This window comes from Cygnus olor, chromosome 2, assembly GCF_009769625.2.
Source record: "Cygnus olor isolate bCygOlo1 chromosome 2, bCygOlo1.pri.v2, whole genome shotgun sequence".
Taxonomy (NCBI): Eukaryota; Metazoa; Chordata; class Aves; order Anseriformes; family Anatidae; genus Cygnus; species Cygnus olor.
Window position 1 is genome coordinate 98,286,110 of NC_049170.1, and position 21,332 is coordinate 98,307,441.

At 40.3% G+C, this 21,332-nt stretch overlaps 1 protein-coding gene across 6 annotated transcripts in view; it reads left to right on the plus strand.

Moving 5' to 3' along the window:
- Positions 1-21,332, plus strand: part of ZNF516 (zinc finger protein 516) — a 110,218-nt gene that overhangs the window by 12,516 nt on the left and 76,370 nt on the right. Inside the window, exon 1 of one of the 6 annotated variants that reach the window (XM_040549525.1) lies at positions 2,386-2,592. The exons of 1 other annotated variant lie outside the window; for it this stretch is intronic. The gene's annotated coding sequence lies outside the window, so the exon portion shown is untranslated. Of the gene's footprint in view, positions 1-2,385; positions 2,593-21,332 lie in introns of those variants that run through there. 4 more of the 6 variants (XM_040549527.1, XM_040549532.1, XM_040549531.1 and 1 more) reach the window with 4 other exon arrangements.

The window sequence follows — 21,332 nt, forward strand, 5'->3', positions numbered from 1 at the left end:
AGCCTAATCGATATTTAGCACAGGCAGCAAACTTAAAGAAAAGAAACCAAGAAATTCCTGAGAATGAAGAGAATTTGTTGGAACTAGCTAGGTTTGTGAAAGATGCATGCCAGCAAAATCAGCCATTAAAAATATATATATGTATTGAAGCCTGTTGTTCATACCTCATCTTTTTTTGTGAATACTTATGAATCTGATGAAAGTGCACATTTTCTAGATGTGGCCTTTACTGCTATGACTTCAACTCTGATTACTTTTACAAAGAATGTGCTGGATATAATGTTTCCGATCTGTTAGAAAGGAGTAATAACCTAATGTTTTGAGCATTTTAAGGGGGTTAAAATGAAGACACACAGCACTTTCTTCTTCCAAGCTTCTCTAGTTTTGATAGTTCTTCTTGCTAACAGTCATTCTATAAATCAAACCACAGCATGATGATCAGGTAAAGGTGTGTGGAAACATGCCAGGCATTTGTTTTTATCTGACACAAACTCAGTGGTTTAGGCTTACAAAAGATGATGATTTATCAGGGCATTATAATTATAACTATTGTCATACGGTGGCACCCAGTAGCAGTGATTATCTGTTTCTGTTGTTCCCAGGATGTGTACGAACACACAGTAAGAATCAGTCCCTGGGCTCGATTGTATCTTATTTGTGTACATGTGGTTGTATGGATCCATTAATGAGTCATTAAAATTCCTCAAAGCATATCTGCTGTCAAGTTAAATGCTAATAAATGTCAGTTAATTATCATAGCCCTCTTCACAATAATAAGTTATTAGAATTAAATTTACTGTGCGTTTTACTAGGGAAAGGGGAAGCCAACTTCAGCATTTGATCCCCAGCTGGCATTTGAATGCGTATACACAATATGTAGCAATGATTTGCCAACAGTCTTTCTAGTAGCGAATGCTGCTGCCTTTGTGTTCATGCTCTGGAAACACTGCATTTTTCCTCTCCTCCAAAAACCTGGCTGGTGTCTGTGCAGGGACCATGGGCCGCATCCAGTTCTTCCCAAAGCTTCCAGGAAAACTCTGCGGGTGCCCAGAAATGGGAGTAATGCCAGCACGCCTGGTTTGTCCCAGAAGTTAGGGACCAGGAAAAACAAAGGTGGTTCATCTGTACGCTAGCCCACTTTGTATCAGGGGGGTAGTAGTGACAAAATGACAGAGAAAAGTCAAGTAAGATGAGAGCAACCACGAAGGAAAAAGTTTGGCATGACACGTAGCATGGATGTCTTCGTATGGGTGCAATGCTTGCCCGTGGGGTAAAGTATTGTTTATGCAACTTTCCCCTTAGTGCAAAGATGCTCTGCTTTTTCAAACAGCAGTGTCAATGCTTTGGTTTTGGTCATGCAGCTTATCAGTAAGAGCTGTATGGCATAGTGAATATGCAGAGATACAAAGCTCACATTTATGTGTTTTCTGAGCAGTGCAGTGCAGCTGGGAGTAAAGTGGTGCCATATCCCATGGACATGTAAATGGCTTTGTAGTTTCTTGGGTATGCTGGTTAGAAAATGATACAAATTCCTTCGCTTTAGGAACTTGTATCATTTTGGCCCCTGGAGACTAACACTTTGAATTTCACTGGGGTTTCTCCCCTGGCTTCAGTCACATTAATTGAAACTTACGTCAGCATACGTGAGACCAGAGGTTGGTATTCAGCATGCTAAATATGTGCTGTGGCATAGAAAGTGTAGCAGGATGGAAGGAAAATCAGCTAACAGAGGGAGAGATGCTAATGGAGTATGTCCTGTGCCTCTGTGCTTTACTTCAACCCCTGTTCTTCCTGAGTCATGTTTAGTCCTAGCACAGGTAGATACAGCCTACACCAACTCCCTCTGGGTCACAGAACAGGGTCGTTTGTCTCATTTTCTGACTGTTTTTCTCGGTAACCCAACCTGCTGTGTAGGCTGGTGATGAATTCATTCCTTTTGTGTAGTCTCATACGCTCCTGTGTGTGTGCACACAGACACACACATGCACTGATACAAAATAAAATCTTCAAAGCCCTCACTGAATAATCTTTCCTGACATCAGTGAGCGCTTATTACTCATCTGAGGAGTCTCGCTGACCTCAGAGACACTTTCTCATGAATAAGAGTTTACCAGTGTTAGCAATGGTTTCCCAGTCTGGCCCCGCTGACTGGTGTTATTACTCATTCTAAGCGTGGCATTTCTTTTGGAGACAAAACCAAGTGCTGGTGGTACCAGGTAGTGATTTGAAAAATGTGAAATTGTTGTTTTCACTTCTGTTATTGATGCTGGCAACCTATTTTAAACCAGGCAAACATAGTACCTATAGCCCTGTAGGTAAAAATGCCTCCTTGGTAGCGCAGCATCATGTAGAACACTTCATCTTTGTGACAGCACATTGTGATGCGTTTTTGTCCCCCTGCCTCCTGTTCATCCTGGTGGACTCAGTTCTCTGTGATGAATTGCCATCACTACCCACTGAAGTGGAGGTTTTGGGGGTGCAAGTCTGGCTAAGTTGGTGCTCTGCATGTACGGGACATGCACATGTGAGTCCTGTGAATGTCTTTGTTTAAACTACAGGTCCATTGTTAAGGGCAAAGTGGCACGTGGCTTGGTAAGTAAGGGGAAAATGAATGCAATGTTATTGTTGTTATGACATTTTTAGGCTGATACAGAGGTTCTGTTTTCTTTACTTCCTCAAATATGCCAAAAGATGCCTGGCTAAGTGTTGTTTAAGAAAATACACTTTCTTGACAGAATAGCAGTGTGTGATACATTTAATGGCAAAGGCAAGAATGCAACTTTATTAATAGTCACTTAAGAATACAGCAGTTTTTCAGTATTTCTGCTTTTCTTATCTTGGTAAAGAGCAAATGATCCCCCCTCCCTCCCCTCCCTTCTGGTTTTGCGGAAGTAGGTTGTTGCTAATCCTCTATACTTCTGAGGTTATACATTAGCAAGGACCGTATTATTAACCCTTGCACGTTCATTGTTTGGAATATAGGCATATACTATGCTTACACACATGGAAAAAAAAGGTCACAAGATTTATTCTAAAGCTATAAAGGTGGATATGTGGTGCTGGCAATAACCAGAGTGTACCCTAAGGCATCCTTACATTGCCAGTTGGGATTTGAGCTTTTATACAAGTAAATTTTATTGTCTAGGTTAAAAGCCAAATTCATTGAACCAAATTAATCTCTGGTTCATTTCCAGTGTTGGCAGAGTTTAACCAGGGATAAATGTAGCCGTTTGGTTAAACATTAAAGGATGTTATTGATTTGATATTTTAAACTAATATTAGAGTAAGCTCAAAATTTAAATATGTTTTGAAGTTTTTCTGTGGGGTTGCTGTGCTGCCAATATTAAAATGGATTTTTTTTTTTTTTAAATCAACATACTTGCCATGAGTACAAAGCTTGTAATTTAACACCCGTCCTTGATCTGGCAAGCTGATCCATCTAGGCAGATGCTAGTGGCCACTTGGAAACCTATTGAACTGATGGCAAAGAGTTGCTCGTGTGGGTCAGTCTGTACAATTGGGGGGTTAGTTTCAGAGGCAATTAACGATTCACTGTTGCCTAAATTTAGAGCTCAAATAATTGCTCCGTTTATATAAGAGGAGAAACGCTGCCTTTATTTGAAATGCTCATAACAAGGGTAAAAACACAGGTAATGTACCTTACATTTCAGGGAAAACAGTTTGGCTGTTTACTGCATGGAGATGCTATGTTTGCGTATCAACATAACCCAGCCATTAGTTTACGGATTGAGAATCCTCCTGGAAATGCCACAAGTCCATAGTGCCCCGAGTGCTGTGCTTAGCAGTTGAAGCTCAGATGTAGTTTCCAGATCTATGAAGTGTCTGAACTTTTGCAGCTCCCTGCTGGCTGTGTTTTTCCAGGGCGCTCAGGCGCTTGGTGCTCTTCCCCAAGTCAGCTGTAATTTATGCTCAGTCAGAAGAGTCTCAGGCAGCCCAAATGATAGCATTGCAATTATCCTCAGAGACACTGTCAGCTTCAAGACAGCAGCTGCCGGAGCGGTTTATGCCTGTCCAAGTTAAAGGCATGGTTATGTACATGATGCTGGTCGGGGCTCAGGTCTGGGCTGGGGACCTGCAGACTGGGAATGTGCTCCTGCAACAGGTGTGGAGTTGGGAAACCAAGCCACAGGCAGGAGTGGGTTTTGTCGTCTGTTTTTCTAAAAGCAATGAGGAGAAAGTGGGAAAAAAAAGATTCAGGAAAGCTAAAATGTTGACATGAGTAAATGAGACAGGCAACGATTTAAATGATCTCCCTGCTAACCACCTGGGTAAGATTTTCCCCCTTGCTCCTCGTGTCCCATCGTGGCAGCATGAGGGGTTGAGCAGGGAAGCACACCGCTGTCAAGCCACCCCATTCCACACCCTGAGCTCTTGTGCTGCAACCCCTATACGGATGTCTTTTGGCCAAAAATTTCCCTCTGGTATCATTTTAAGAAGCGTGTTTTGACAGTGCCGGCTTGCATATGCTCTTAGAGGGAGTCACTGCAGGTGTCACTGCAGATAAGACTCTTCTCTGGTGTGCAGTTAGTTGGAAGACTCCAAGACAAAGAAATCAGGGAGAATTACTTTTTTAAGAAGAGCAACTACTCTTCTTCCTGAAAACAGCATAAATGTTAGGAAATGATGTATCAATGTTGGCTTTACCTCTGGGGAGTCTATTTGTTTTAATGACATGTTTGTTTTATACGGTTCCAGGTGAAGGAAGACGTATTTGCTAATAAAAAAGGTTTTGGTTAATCCAAAATGGTGGTGTAATGTTTGCAAAGGAGTACTCACTACAGTGTCAAGTAAACTTGTTATACCCAAACCTTGCTACTTTTTCATTGATGAGTGGGTTTACTTAGCTCTGTGGTCTGAGTAGGAATGTGCAAATGCTAAGCTCATAAGCAAGGCTGATATACTCACTAGATCACTTTAGAGACACGTGAACAGGAAATATTCCTCACTATGTAAAAGGAGAAAATGTTCTGGGATTGAAAGTAAAGTTCAAACACCAAGGTCATCTTCAGAGAATAAAAAAACACCCTCTTACCCAGTCAAAAGTAGAAGCGTGTGGTTTTTGTTTGTCTGTTCGTATTTTTTCTAACTGCTATGGTGTATGCGCTTGGGCACAGAAATGATGCCTTACCATGGCTGTTGGCGGACAGATGACCTTCCCAGAGGTCCTGGGCTGGGTTGGTTCTTCAGCCTGTTTTAGTCGTCCTTTCAGGAAAGAGATTGTATGAAATAGCTGAATCAATATTAAGAGGTTTTTGTTTGTTTGTTTTTCCTAATCTATCCACATTGTTTCTTTTGTGGTTTTGACACCCATGTCTGTGAAGACTGTATCTGCTGAGAGATTTCGTTAACACATGAGGTGTTCTATGTAACTTCGCAAGGGGGAGGAGGAGAGGATTTGGCTGGGATGTAGCAATTAGCAAGTATGCTCAAGTATGGTAAGGCCAAGTTGATGCAATTACCAGAGTGCAGTCAGACTGGGTTGTCCCGTGCTTGTTACTCTTCCTCTGGTTACCGACACTGGGACTCCGGTGGCATTGGCTGGTGAGGCATCCTGTAGTGTAGCAGGGCATCTGTGTGTATGAGCCAGCTCATACAGTTCATTATCTTACCGATTCAATAATTTGGAGCCGTATTACAGCATAACAAAAGGAGTTTGCCTACTTCTTCAGATTAGCAAGATCTGTCTTTTAAGACAGGATTAAAATGTAATCATTCTGTATTTATATAACAATCACTTGGATTGGTGTATGCTAGGTAGTTTATATAAACTTTTCTTTAGGATTGTTTCTAGTTATTTCATTTCTAAAAGCCATTAGGTGGCTGAGAAATTGGTGGGTGTTTTTTTAATATAACTTGAATATAAGTGTGTGGCTTTTTTTTTTCTTTTTATTCTTTTTTTACTCTGTGTATAGGATTTTCTTACTCTGTGCAGTGGTGCAACCTAGAAGGCATTTGAAGTGACTCAAAATCAGTAGATTTTGGTGCAGGCTGTCCTTGAATTGTGTCTAGAGATTGTGTGCCTCATACTATAAGGATTTCTTATCCATCCTTGTAAGTCCAGCGGGTCAGGCTCCTTGGGCAACCAAATCCCATGTAAGAGAGCCACTGTCCCTCACTGTGTTGTGTCTTAGTTTGTCACGGCAGATCACAATGTGGGGCAGAGGAGGAAGTAGTGATATGGGGACCTTCATGCCATAGCTCCTGGGAAGAAGAAGGCAGGGGTATGGTGTGGAAGTGGTGGCTCACCTCTGCTGGATATGTTCAGATGGTTTTGTTTGAGTTGAGGAGAGCTTTGAAGTCTTCTGATGGAAACACTTCCTCCTCGCCCCCTGTCTTCGCTGTCAGGTGGCTGGGTTTTTCTACCTACACTTTACCAGAAGTGTAGGTTTAGCTGCCATGCTTTACAAGAAGAAAATGTTTCCTGTTGAAAACAGAAATTACGTACAGAAACATGTGTTTGATTTCTCAATTCTGAGTGTCTGTTCTCTATCAGAAAAAAAGTTTGGGTTTTTGGTTTTTTTTTTTTTTTTTCTTGTTCCACTCATTCAGTTTTAAAGAAAAAGATTCAAATTACATTATTCAAGACTATGTAAAACATTTTAAATGATTTTCTTGGCAAGCAGAGAGAATCTTAGAGAGTTGGGAGGTGGCAAAGGAAGAGGAGCTAAAAAGTAATGGTGCAGCGAAACCAGACCTCTTAACATTTTTCTGCCAAAACTCAGACAGCAATTTCATTTCAAGTGTAGGATGACATGATAGTTGCCCCTGTTGCAACATCTGAATAACTGTGAGGAAACACCTGAGTATCTCTTGTTTGCTGACTGTGTCTTGTTGACTTCATGGAGTGACACACACTTGTTCTTCAGTTCAGGCCTAGATGCCCACAGCTGCCCTTGCTTTCCTCCATCAGCAGGTGGTTATTTGTACAGATTACAAGGGAAGTGGTAACAGCTTTGTGTTTCTTGGTGTTCTCGTTATGCCTGCTAGGAAGCTTCAAGAAAATACGTAGAACTGTCAGGAATGTAAAAGATGCAGAGTCCTCTTCTTGAAGAAGAGAGACTTGGATAGCTGATGAAATCGCAGCCTTTGGGTGCTGTGGAGAAACGAATTGAAGTCATTATGACATTATGGCAGAGAGCGCCTGATCTGCCAAACTGTCAGCTTTTGATGGACACGGTGTCTAGTGACATGACGTTGCACGAACGCCAGCCGGTTTCTCGTTCTGTCAGCGTGGTGGTGGTGCTGCCAAGGGATTGTTACTCACTCAAACTATTGCAAATGCAAAACACTGCCGATCAATACTATAGATGGACAGTTTGTGTTTGGTGATTATCAGTCCTCTATTGGTCTTTCAGTCATGGGTGTGTTACACGGGTAAACAAGTGGTTGAAAGGACTGAAGTATTGGTGGCAGGTAATATTTGTAAATTAAACCATAAGCATTCTCAGCACTTTGTAAATTACAAATAGTTTCCTGACAGCTTTCCAGCATCAGTTTTATTTGGGAGCCAACTCACTGATACCCTAAAATTGAGGGGAAGAAAAATCAATAAAAGTATTGGAAAGTGTTGATTTATATATATTTGGTGTGTTGTGTGTTTGTTTAACACAGCACTGAGTGAGCATCCCAAAGAAATGATTTTACAACGTTGCTGTGACTAAATGCCTCCCAAATGAGTCTGGAAGCAGGTTCTAAAAGTGGAGATGCAGGAAAAATAAAGGAAAAACTTGAAAGAGCGAACACTGACATTATACAAGATAGCAGAAGAGAAATGTTTCAATAATGTTTACAAGCATTCATACAAAGGGAAAAAATAACACAAAACATTCCCACTTAATAGTATTGATTTTACATTTAAAAAATGAACTGCAGCTTATTGCTTCCAAGTCGTAGAGAATGCCATCCACAGATACAGGGAGAAGTATGATGGAGAGGTTTTTGCTATGTGCTTAGACAAAGTAATGCTGGAAGGATTAAAGGACTTCTCAGGTGAGGTCATCCTCTACTTAATGCTCATTGGGAAAGTACAGGCATCTTGTCACGTTGGTTGAATATATTTTGAGGGTTAAGATTATTTTTGCCACTGTATCCTCTGTGTTAGCGATTGTTTAAAAAGAAGATCAAAGCTCTGGTCTTCTGTTGGCAGCCTTTCATACAATTCTTTGAAAGGGAGCGTGCTTTTTATTTCACTGTGACAATTCCTCGTTTTTCATGTGTGTTGGTTTACCATCTCTAGAACAATGCTCAAATTACTTATTCAGACAAAAACTGTAAAATCTGGATGACCTAATTAAAGATGTCTAAATTGGCAGTCCTGTGTCCTGGTATTAAGTATTCCCTTACTCAGAAGAGCTGAGTACTTAGAAATCCCATTGCAGTCAACGGGAATTGCAGTAATAAGCACTTTGAAAAGCAGGCTCTCCTTGTTAAGCACTTAAACATGACGGTTTATAGAGATACCTGAGACTTGAAAAGTATTTGCCTAAATTAGTAACCTAATTAATATCTCCAGAGCCAATTAACTGTTCAGAAAATATTTGCACATCATTTTGAAAACTTCAGCTTTAATGTTAAATAACTTCAAATACTGTGCTTTTTACTTAGAGTAGATGAATAGAATTTGATAAAGTGTTTTAGTACTACCTTCTGGAAGAAATCTTGAAGTATCACACTGAAATCTCTGATTTTAGTTTTGGTTAAATTTACTGTGACATGATTCTACTAACACTTAATATGTATGAGTAGCTTTGAAAATACAAGCAGCCCCACTGGACTTAATCAGATTATTTATGTGTGTGGAGCTACTCAGTTGCGTGTTTGCAGAATTGGGGCTTGTGTAAAGTTTCAGTTAATGACTTAAGTTTCTTTTTTGTTCAGTTCTCTAATAGCTTTTTAAAAATGTCTGAAAAGCCTGCATTTACAGCACAGCCCACTCTCTGCATTCCGTTTCAGAAAGGAAAATCATTTTAAGGTCAACTTTTGTTTCTGTAGAAGGGAAAAAAAAGCAATGTGGAAATAGAAGAGATTTTGGCTTTCTGCATGTTTTGTCATTGTCACAATGGATTCATTCATAAACCTTTGCGAAGACGTGTTCTGGTATTTTTTCTCTAATTGTAAAATGTAGGTGCAAGTTTTCCTGGAGAATAACAACACAAAAACCTTAATTTAGAGTTGTAATTATGAAATGCTGACTTGACCATTCAGAGCAGTAAATGGTTTTATATGGAATGAGGAGATGGATGAGGCTTTTGCTAATGCAGGGCACTTCAGGACACTATAATTTATGTGCATCAGATATTTGTATTCAGGCAGTATACAACAGAACATGTGGAAATGGTATGACTGCATCTTTTAGAAAACTATGTTCATAAAATAGCAGTTTTAAAATAGATCCTGTAATACTGCCTTAGCGTGTGGACAAACCATGAGGTTCAGAACATCCTAGATTTCCTCAGACAATATAAAATGCTTTGTTGCTATTAAATTTTAAACACTGTGTGTCCTTTAAAATAGACATTCTAGGTAATATCTGGAAGTTTAATGGTTTCAGGTGTTCTTTGGCTTGTTCTTCAGACAAAATGGGGCATCTTCAAGTAGCAGTTAAGTGTGCTAAAACCTACACTAAAAGATGGACAAAATGTTACTTCCTTCAAAAACTTGCTCTATAACACCCCTCCCCTCTCCTTTTTTCATTCCTTCTCTGTACAAGAGAGATTTTTTTTTTTCCTTTCTAGGTGTGCATTCTTAAGTACTTTACACTAAACTGGCTGATTACTCCTAATACAAAAAAAAAAAAAAAAAAAAAAGCATATGAGAAGATACATAAAAACACAGCTGGTATTTCCAAGGGAATCTCCAAAATTAGGTGCCTAACTCTCTTTGGCTACTTTGAAATTTTCAATTTACAGTTCTAGTTTTTGTCTAATTGTTGTACACCTGAATACATATAAAAATATATGAAATATGCTGTATTATAAAACTGACAATATCTCTTTCATGTCAAATGGAGAAAGAAAAACAAGTTTTCCTTAATAAAAAGGATCAGGCTGAGGTGAAACTTTATTTTACCAATATTCTGTGGTGAACCTGCATAATAATAGTTTGTGGAGTTAGAGTGATGCTTAAGTAAAAATATCAGGCTGGGTCACAAAATATGTAGAAGAAAGAAATGTCTTCGTGTGGCTGGATGCAAGAATGAGCTGACCTCTCAAAGACATTTGATCTAGGGAACTCACTGTACCGAGATGTTATCAGAGTAAAACATTACGGCTCAGACTAAGTAATGAAAAGGTTACGACATATGCCTTATGGCATAAGAGAGCTACTAAGAGCATCAAGTTAGAAAGACAACTTTTCAGACGAGGATGCTGTAGCCTGCTTCTGTATTACTTTGCGCCTTCTACGGTTGGGGGCATCATCTCATGTGACTGTTCTTGTGTTGTAGTGATGATGCTGTTTTTAGAAAAAGTTTTTTTTTTTTTTTTTGTGAATCACTACTATAGAGGCTCAAATTTTGACGAACTGTCCTCATGATGGTGCATGCTCTGTTAATCTTAGTAACAGATGTGATCAATGTATGCCATAAAATGGCTTTGTATTCCAATAAAAAGTATTTAAAACAAACAAACAAACAAAAAAAAGCACACTAGTATAGCAGTTAAGTTCTAGATCAGCCAAAGTAAAGCCACAGAGTGCTTGCAATTTCTCTAGCTCTGCTAGTTTGTATGAATGGTGAACTGGCAGCACTTGTCCTTGATTATTGTCAGTCTTAGAAATGCTTTGTATATGAGAGTCAGTATTAGAAACAAACACTATTTTTAGGAAAGCAACTTCTTTACTCTGCAGTCTACATCTCATATGCTTCATTGAAGAACAGCTTTATTAAACCAGCAACTCCTTGCAGATCTACTCTAGAGACCGAATCTGAGGTGTGGGTTGATCTTGTGTGTTGTTTGTGTTTGTTGTTTTTTTTTTTTTCCCTTCAGTGATGAAATGAGCATCAGCAGCAAGCAGATTTGCTGCATGTTGCTTCTCCATTCATGGAAAAGCTGAATTCAGTTATATCAAGCCAATTTCCTGTTTAAACGGCTGTTTTGTTGTTGGTTTTTTTTTTTCTCCTTCTTGTTGCCCAGAACTGGAATTGAGATGAAGCAAGAACCATTTCTTCCTGATCTTGACACGTGTTTGCTTTTCTTGGCCAGCTGAAAAAAAAATGTTAGAACAACAAACTTGATGCGAAGGCACTAGCAGAATAATTAAAACCTTGTACATAGTTTATCAGTTATTGATCACGTTTCTTCAGATAAGTGATTCGGTAAAAATAATTATAATGCTCTGAGGAAAGCTGCCTGTGGGCACTAGAATTCTTGGGTGAAGAACTCTGGTTTTGTAAGTGTTTGTATTTCGTCATTGTGGAGAATCTCCCTGGAAAGATTTTATTGTGCTGAATGAATGAGACCAACTTTTGGCTTCAGTCTTTGTTCTCCCTTGTTTTGTGAGGTACTTTAAATGAGGAGTGCCTTCAATGCCTGAACAGCTGCATTTCTTCCTTTAGGGCTTTCACCAGTGAAGAACAATAACAATAACGTGGAGATAACTTAATTATAAAATGCGTAGATGTTGTTTTGCTTATTTGAACAATAGGCTGGAGACATGGGAATATGAACCAGTGAAGCAATAAACATTCTTCTAATAAGGAAGCATTTACAAATGAAGTAGCTTTTAATTTCTGTATTTCTGCGCTGTGTTGAAGATATGTTGTGGTTTTATGCTTTGGCATTCGGTATGTTTATGTCACAAAGGGCTATGGTAGTAGTTTAAATATTTTTGGGTTGCAGAGACCTTATAAGGAAATGTAAGGTGATACAAACTGCTCTTTCAGTTGCGCTTTCCAATTATTTAATGCATACGGAAACATAGTTCACTTTAGGTTTGTGAAAGCCATTAATCTAATAATATCAATAAGCGAGTCTTTTCTTGAAGTCACCCGCTGTGCAGTTAAAACTAAGCTGGAATATAAATTGATGTTTTTGCAATCCAAGGAGTTGTAATGCAGTATCACATAGCCTAGCAACAGCTCAGTATTGGCATAACTCACTGCCGTAATGAGCTGCTAACACATAGGTGTGGCAGTAAAGCGTATAAACTATTGCAAGCAAATCCCAGAATTTGCATGTGTTGCTTTCATTTACAATGCTAATAGAGATGACAAATTTTGGTAATTAAAATGCACATCTGTAACTTTATGACATCTCTACAGTTTGTTGTATTTTAGGTTGCAGGAAGCATTATAAACTCTGAAAAAGCTGTAAAGAGAGGTTAATAGAAGTTACCGAGTACAATTCGAGATTTAATTGGGAAGACTATAAAAGTATTACTGTTTTTCTTATTCAGTTATTTCCATATATTTCATGGTTCCTAAACTACTTTTTCAAGTGTATATCTATGTTTGTGTATATTCTTGGTTAGGAGAAATGTTTTAAAATGACTGCTCAGATGCATGTAGACAATAGATGTGTCTGATTCTTTTTTAATGATTTAAAGTTGTTATTCAGTTAAATTAGACCTCATGGCACTGATACACATCTGGTCATTACTTTCTTTTGGAAGTATTTCCCTACCAGTTTGCCTTCATTAACAGCTACCAAGTGACTCTTAGAAAATAATTAAAATTTCATATGATGGTATTTCTTATATGATGGCTGTATTGTTGCTGGAAAGTGAAATCAAATGCTTGTAAGCCACAAAATCTCTACAGATGAGTTTCACTGTATCAAACAGAGAAACTTCTGGTCTTGCAGTGAAAGCTCTGGAGGTTGCTGTGTGTTGGTAAATACACTAATAGTGTCCTCTGTTTCTTCCTAGCAGTACACCATTCACTCAAGAAATTGGATGGTGTTGGGTATTGAAGCCCTTTAAAATTGACATCTTTTCAAATTACGTTGCTTAAGCAAGCAAAATCCATGCGATTAATTATGTATGTTTTTTTCCTTGATTTTTGCTCCTCCCCTTCGGCTAGAAGACACTTGGCTTGGGTTTGTCACTGAGTCCATCTGACTGAGACGTAACTAGTTTGCCTCTTTTATGTAGCTGCAGTGGTATCTGGCTTGCAGCAACGAAGCAGTCGGTGCTGCTGTGTGATGGGAAGCTGTGACACAGACACACACCAGGTAGCATCCACGGTGGGAGGAGGTATGCTTGCTTTTCAGAGCAGTTTATGTTCTGGGGAACCAGTGCTGTTTGTCTTCCCAGGTTGGAAGTGGTGGTGTCAGCTTTCCTGGAGACTGTTGACCTCTCATGTATGTTCATAAAAAGGAGGGGAATGGAGTCAGCTTCACCTTGGGTAGGTGTGTTCCCACCGTGCCGCCGGAGATGCTCGGCGTGTGCTGGGTGGCTGCAGCGCTTGCTGTTTTGCAACTCGCTGTTAAAGATAAGGCTTGGCCTGAAATTCTGCGGTCACATAAAAGCAACTTCCCCACCCTTAAACTGGAGGTGGCTGGGCTGTAAGATATCAGCACAGGGAGTCCTACAGCCTTTTCTTGTGCAGCAGCAGATGGGTTAAGATTTGGTATTAATAGCCATGAGAACATCAGAAGGTCTGAACTGGCTCAGGATGAAGGTTCATGTTCTGCAGCATCCTCCCTTTGACAGTGCTCTGTGTCCGATGCTTGGGGAAGGAGCATGAGATAATGGGACGAGCCTTTGGTGACAAGCCCTCCTGGGGTTTTGACCAGTTTTCAGTTTAGTGACTTCCAAAGCTAAAGGTTGTGTCTGTCTTTTTGGTTTCTTAGCCCTCAATAGGTTATTCTTGCATGAGGTTGTCCATTTCCTTCTGTTCATTGTTTGAATCGGTCAGGTGGTGGTGGTGCTAAGCAAATTGAGAGCTTTCTTAAAACCTCAGGTGCCTTGCTTTCCAGCTGATCTACAGATAGTGGCCTTAGTCTGGGCTTAAAAAGAAGTTTTGCACTCCACTGATGTGAGAGGAAGCAATTCCAGAAGTGTGAGGGAGATAAAATGGTAGCCTGGTACTTAAAAGCGAAGGGCTGACATCTCCTTTCTTGTGCGGGCCTAAGCGTGCAGTGACTGCGCTGAAGTCAGTGCAGTAAATCCGGATTGACACCCATGTGACTTGGATCGGAGTTTGACTCATAGCTTGTAACAAAAACGGCTTTGAGTGTGCCTAAATCTCCTGTGAGCTGGCAATCTTTCTTGCTAGCCCTGAGGTGAGAGGTCCTCGTGGAATAAAAGAGCTATATAAAACTGTCAGGAAGAGGATCCCAGAGAAGACTTCCCTCGTGCAAGAGGTACCGTGCTGCCCCAGGGCCACCCCTTGAACGTGACCTTGTGTGAGGCCTTTTGTAGGCACATTTGAGTGAGAAAATGGGTGCAGCTAGGGGGCTGCCACTTGTTGGCTGTAGACCTGAAGTACCTGGCTGTCGCTAGCAGCTGCTGAAGGGCTAGTGCAGCATTTGGGCTGGCCAGACACCGCTCCATAGGCTGGGCCTCTGGCCACACAGTCATCTTGGAGGCACAAAGGTAGCAGCATGAGATCAGCACTCATTTGTACCTTGGGTCTATAGTCAGCAACCTCATCTGCATAAGTTTTAAATTGTTGATATTGCTAGTGAATAAGATGATGAAATAGATGCTATTCCAAGGTAATATTGCTAGCCAATAAAATGATCAAATAGATGCTAGTCCAAGCATTTCTTTTCTAACATCATTGGTGCATCTCAGTGAGTTGGCCTGCTGACTTCTCTTTCACAGGATACGTAGTAATATGGGTCTAAACAACCAAATCCTTTCCCTCTCACTGGCTGTGGCACTAGCAGATACTACAGCTGCATTTAGCTGTACCTACGAGAAACAAGTTTTGCAAATGATAAACCCAGTGAGACACTGTGGGGTTTATCTTAGTGTCATGTCACCCTTAGTCACTCTTAGTGATGTCCTGTCTTCTGATGGTATTATTACCATCTATTCTACTTATATTCCTGGTTATAGTTTATGAGAGAGATTCTGAGAGATCAAGGTATATTTATTATCTTTCAAGGTTTTGCTATGTTTGTGCTGCATTTGCACTGCAAGGCACTTGGCAGATACGACAAAGGACTTGTATCCTGCAGGAGAAGTGGCTGGGGCCAGGGAGAATGTGGCACTGGATGTCTGTCATTGAGTATCTTTAATTTTTCTTGGTTATATGAACTCTTCAAATTAAGATATTTTTAACACTGTATTTTATCTTTACTGTTCTTAATTTTGTTAAGTCTAGTCAAAAGCATTAAGGAAGAAAATATTTATGAACTTATATTGAACTTACATTCAATACCTAGATCAAGTACTTTTTTTTTCTTCTTTTTCCCCAAACAAAAATAAAATAGTTTGTATTCTTAGGCTTTTTTGACACAAATCTTATGAAGTAAGTGGGAGCTATGTATGCTTTGTACATCTGACCTCTACTGACTGAATACGTGGAGGGATTATTCTGTCACCCAGCATTAGATGCTTATAGGAGAGCTGCTGTAGCCTTCTGAGGAGGGTTTTAAAGGTGAAATGGATGGAGAAAGGGATACCATGTCTGTCTACTTCAGTTGTCATGTTTCTGCTTATGATTTTGTCAATAGAAGGGATGGGGATTGTTTCCCAAAGGCGCTTTTTCTGCAGCCTGGTGACTGCAAAACAAAAGATGTAAGCATCCAAAACACGGAAGTAAATTCCTATGCTTCACGGTTGTTGGAAGAAGCTTGAGATATGACTGAGTGTACTGTAAAAGCTCAAAAGGCAAATAAAAGAATCCACAGCTGTATTATATTTAAAAACCTCTCCTAAGTCTTTGGGTATCTCATGATATTTGAGTGCTTGACTCATGAGGTTTAGTGCTTTGAGTTGGCAGTACTATAATCGTAATCTTTATTGTACTTTTTGTGCAGGTTTTAAATGTACCTTGTTTTCTGGATACTGTTTTTAAGTGACACCTTGGCTTCATGTGTTAATTGAATTAATCACACGTGGGAAGTTCAGGAGGTACTCAAAAGCCTATCAGTAGAGAAGTGTAATAGAATGAGGAATGAAATATAGCATTTAGTAGTAAAGCTGTATTTTAAGAGTGTGATGTCAGAACGAATTGCCCTACTTGATTAAAAGCCTGATACATGTTAAGAAGCTTCTTTATGTTTAGAAAATAAATGATATTAGATAAGGTACTATACTTGTGACCTTGTACATAGTAGTAATAATAGTATATATATTTTTCTATCAAGAATGTGTTTTGTTTTGCTTTTTATCATTAGTTAAGTTTTAAGACTAACTTTTTTTTTTTAATTTCTTGCAAGGAAATCTTCTCTTCAGATTATAAGCAGTGACTTTGATAAAAGTACCCATTACCTAAGGAAGTAAATACGGGAGTGCTTATCTAAACCTGCTAAAATCCAAAATCCTCTACAAAGTATTAGCAAACATTGTAGCTGACTATTGTAGACTTGCCAAAATTAGATTACATCTACCTAAAAATGTGCTTTTAGTCAGGCATTTTCTGTAGTTTCGCTTGGTATTTCTACTGATACAAAAACCTCTTCATTTCAGTGGAGATTGCTCCCTTTTTATTTGTATGCTCTGTGTTCAGCACTGAAAGTAAAATAGCCATGGAGTACTAGAGATTATGTATAGCTATAAATGGTTTGTTCTGATAGTAAGTGTCAAGTAACTGTAGTGCAAGCAGTCATTCATATACAGAGCAAGTATAATACTGTGCTGTTACATCATAATTATTTAGCACTAAGGCGTGCATGTATATTAAGAAGGAATAGGTGAATAATAAATGTGACACGCAGAAAAGTGGAAATGATCAAAAGATATGTAGCAGAAAGTAGGAGGATGGTCTGTACGTATGTGGCTAAGACAAACTGCATTTGTGTGTTAGGAACAGAATCCCCAAACATCCCGCAATGAGTCAGTCGTGCAGTAATCCATGCTTATTTGTTGTGTAACAGGTTTAAGGATTTAGCAGCGTGGCTCAAATTCTACTCTCGGAGTTGAAGAGTCACAGTTACACTGTGCTTCTCGGATGGAAAATTGATGCATCTAAGCATTGCCTGAAAGAGTAAAGGAGTATTTGTACTTGCAGAACAGTGAAATGTGTAATATGAATCAGCGTGTACATGCTGGAGTTAACTTGTTCTGGAAAGCTTTTAGATCAGAGCTGTAGTCCCAGTTATAGAAAAAGACTAACGCCTGTAAGAAGAATCACCTTGCTGATGTGAGAGTCACTGCTGGGCATCTTAGGTCTTAATTTGATATCCTGCAAAACCCACCTTTTCTTCCAGTTGCTTGTGAATTGAAGAAGTGGAGAGAAAAGTGTTTCCTTTTGTGGTAGGGGGCACTTGAAAGGTGTTTGTTATGATGCTTCTTGCTTGTTGTTGTTGTTACCATGTAAATGGGTGATGCTGGCTGGAAACTTGTGTCTCAGGCAATGAGGATGGAGGTTTGAGCTCCCTGCGAGGGGTGGCTAGTAGTGTGCTTCAGGACAGCGTCAGTTGTTTCACATCAGCCTGGGTGCCTTAGGAGAGACAGAAGAGCCATGAAGTTTGGCAGAGAGAGCCATGTAAGTGTGGAAGGAATAGCTAAGAGCAGTGACTCTTGATTTATGCTTTGCTTGTTTCTTTAGTACCTGATGGTCAATGGAGGCTCAATAAGAGATGAATTCCGGGTAGGCAACAGAGGGGATTAGTTTACTTTTGGGGGTCACGGGAACGAATCCTTGTTTCTCTTCTTTTAGCTGTGCCTGTTGATGAAAGAGAGACTTTGACTCTTTGAAAGATGAAGCTTGACTTTGTAGTGATGATTTGCTCTTAGAAATTATTTGAAGTAAGAACACTTGGCACTGTATAAAAGTGTATAAAAGAGTATGTATAAAAGATTTCAAGTCCCTGCCTTGAGGAATATACACACCAATTAAAACATGTAATATATACTGTACGTATTACGCATTCGGGGAAATAAACAAAACCGAGTGATGGATTTCATTTTGGAAAATAATTTTGAATCATTTATGGAATATGTTTTTAAGGACAAATAAAAAATAATGGGAAAACTGGTTCTAAATGCAGTGTCGAAACACAAGGTCATACAAGGGGAAAGGATACAAAAGATACATTAGGGAAAGTGAATCACTGCCCACGCAAAAGAAAATAGGGTAGGACTGTGGAGGTCCCTGAAGGAGATGAATGACACTTGAACGTGGGATGAATGACACAAGACATTTGACCTGGGTTTTGGCATCCTTTTGTTATTTCGGAGGGCACGATGCTGTTAGTAGCAGTGTTACTTGAATAGACCAGAGGGGAACAAGTTATGAGCTGGGTGGCTGGAGGGTCTGCTGTATAACTGAAGGCAGAAATGCCTGGAGAATGGGCATTTTCTGGGGAAGAGGACAGAAGGGACAAGAAGGATTCCAAAGGCCTCATATGTTCAGAAGAGGTAGAACAAGGCAGCGATGAATGTGGGGAGTTTCTCCACTCATTACTGTCCTGAACAGTAATAGAGGAGGAACAAAGGGGAGATGTCCAGTGAGTTTTTAAATACTGAGTTTGAAATGGCTGGCAGGGAATTCGCTGGGGGACAGCACCCACAGAGAGGAGTTTGTGAAAGGGGAAAGGAAGGAAGATGGCAAAAGGCGAAAGAAAGGTAAGGAAGGAGGCTGTGTGCCTGGAGGCCCTGACTGTGGAGGCTGAAATGAACTTGCAAATGGATAGCCAGTGAGCCAGGACTGAAGCTGTGTAAGAGAGGGAGAGCCCAAATGGAAGAATTAGTCATAAAGGGCCCGAACAGGTTTGAAAGAGAGAGGAGGAGGAGGTACTTCTGGAAGAAGCAGAAGTGCTAAGGAGAACTGAGAAAGCAGAGGCTGAAGGCTGAGCAGACAGAAAGAGAGAGGTGGGGAAAAGTGACCTTTAAACTATGTCAGCAGGACGGTGGTGGCTTGGGAGAGGTAAAGAGCGTGGAAGCTGCATGCAGATGATCCAGAAGGGATTTGACAGCCAGGCCAGGCAGGTGGTGCACGTGGATAGCTCAGGCTTGGAGGCATTGCAGGTGACGAAGGCTGGGTGGAGCTGGGTGGGAGAGGGGAATTAAGGAGGTCAGTGCCACCAAAGTTTGGTGTGTGTGAGGGTGGTGAGATGGTGTGGGCATGCACTGAGGTGGAAGGCGAAGTGAAGCATGTGTAGGGATAACATTAGGTTGACTTCTTCTCTGTCACAGAGGTTGTTTGTGGCTGTGTGTTAAGTAGCCGCAGTTGTTTCAAAGGATAAAGTCTAACTATAATATCTAGAGATGCAAACAAATTCATGTTTTGTGTGCCTTAGGGTGTGTGTGGTTCATGTTTGTTTTAGCAGTCAATAGATCTGTCTTGGAAGTTGTAGTGTATCTAAAAGTAAGCAAACTAGTAACAGCCTGTGCAGTAGACCTCTTCACCCCCCCCCCCCCCCCCTCCCCCCGCAGGCTTGTTTGCTTGCTATATTTTGAGTGATAATTTCAGATCTTTGGTTTTGGTTGTTTGTGTTTTCCTTCCTTTCCTTCCTTCCCAGTAGTTCCTCAGCATTTGCACACAAGGGTTGCATGAGACTTCCTGAGTTAGGGGTGGTTTTTGTTCCTTTGCTTTTCTCTGATGTTAGGGCAGTGGTCTGCCTTCCTGTTCACACTGCTGCCGAAAAAGCTGGCCAGAGAAGGCTAGCAGTGAGGTCAGAGTTGGTTTGGGGGATGGATGTCCATCTGGGCCCTTTTCTTTCATGTAGGATGCAACATGGAATCACTCACTGCGCTTGGGTAAATCATTATCTGTCTGGATTTGGGGGAAAATTACACATGTGTTGTATGTGAGGGATTGGCCCAGTGATTCATAGTCTTTGATTAAATGGCAAGGTAAGGGGAGGTATCTGTACCTATTTATGTAAGGAAGGTGGAGTAGCCCTGAACAGAGTTGTCAGGGTTTATCTTATGATATCCACAGCGTACTGACCTGCCAAAATCTGAAGCATGCCTTACATTGTGCAGTAATGAGAGCAAAGTTAACAGGCTTGGTAAAATGGGCCTTGAAATCATATTTATAAGCAACGCGTGGAATCTGGTTGTCTCTGTGTGATACATTGCAGTGATGTTCCACAGAGATAGTTCAGCACTTCAGACCAAAATAAGCCTGGCCAACTGACAGCTGAAAGATTTGATTTTGGGTTCAGTTTCTCTTCTCCTGGCTGGGAGCTTTGAAATCCAGGAAAAGTCATCTCGTGCTTTGTATTCATTTGGTATACGGGGCTATTGCTTTCTTCCCTTTGTGTTTAAAAAATGAAATAGTAAAAAGAGGGGAAAAATAGTTACCCTGCTGTGTAAGTCAACTCATGTTTTATGGTAACATCGCTTTTGTTATGCTAGCTGTACCTGTTTCCTTTCCTGTGCTGACAGTGACAGGCCAGTGCAAGGCTCAGTGTATTTCACGGTTGGATTTATCACATACATAATGGAAGTAGATCTTAACAATGAGAACTACAGAAAACTCTCTAAAATGAATTTATGGAGTAGTGAAACAACAGCAGACATCTTCTGGTCTTTAAAACTGCTGTTGAATGTAGAAACATGGGAGCTCTCAGTTAAACTACCAGCAACCTTCTGGCTTATTACCAAGTCTTAAATAAACTCATCATCACAAATTGTGGATTAAGTGATCTTCAGTGGTACTGTGTACGTTAGTGAAAAGAAAATGAAATCAAAATATTTCCAAGGCACTGGATATCTGAAGGCAGATTTGCCTTCAGTGCTGTCTCCTTCTGTGTTGGGGGTGGTTTTGCTGAGCCAAAGCTGTGTGCAGTTTCAGTAACACACTGGGTCCCGAGTGTCAGCTGGTATGAGCCAGACTCCAGCTTCACTGGTTTGGGATCTCTGATGCAGTGTCTGTGTCCTGGTGTGGGCATAGTCTGCGTGCTTGACATTCGGAAATGTTGCAGAGAATGGAAAAACCGTGATTGAACGTCTTAATTACCTGCTTAAGTTCTTAAACGTTTAAGAAAGCTTCCTAAAATAGAGCTAGTCTATTCTGTTTAGTGCTTTGCAAGAGCTTAGAGGAAAATACTATCTATAAAAAAAAGTAACCCAACAACTGAAAATGAGTTTTCAGTGTTGTGTGTTTTGTGAGCTTTGTGTCACTTTGCAGAGCTAAGCTGTGCTACCTCCAAAGGTAATGTTTAACAGAATGCTTTTATGGCTTACTGCATATAATTATCCCTCCTTGTATTTCAGGGCACAGTTCTTCTCCTTCCCCTGCCCCCCAT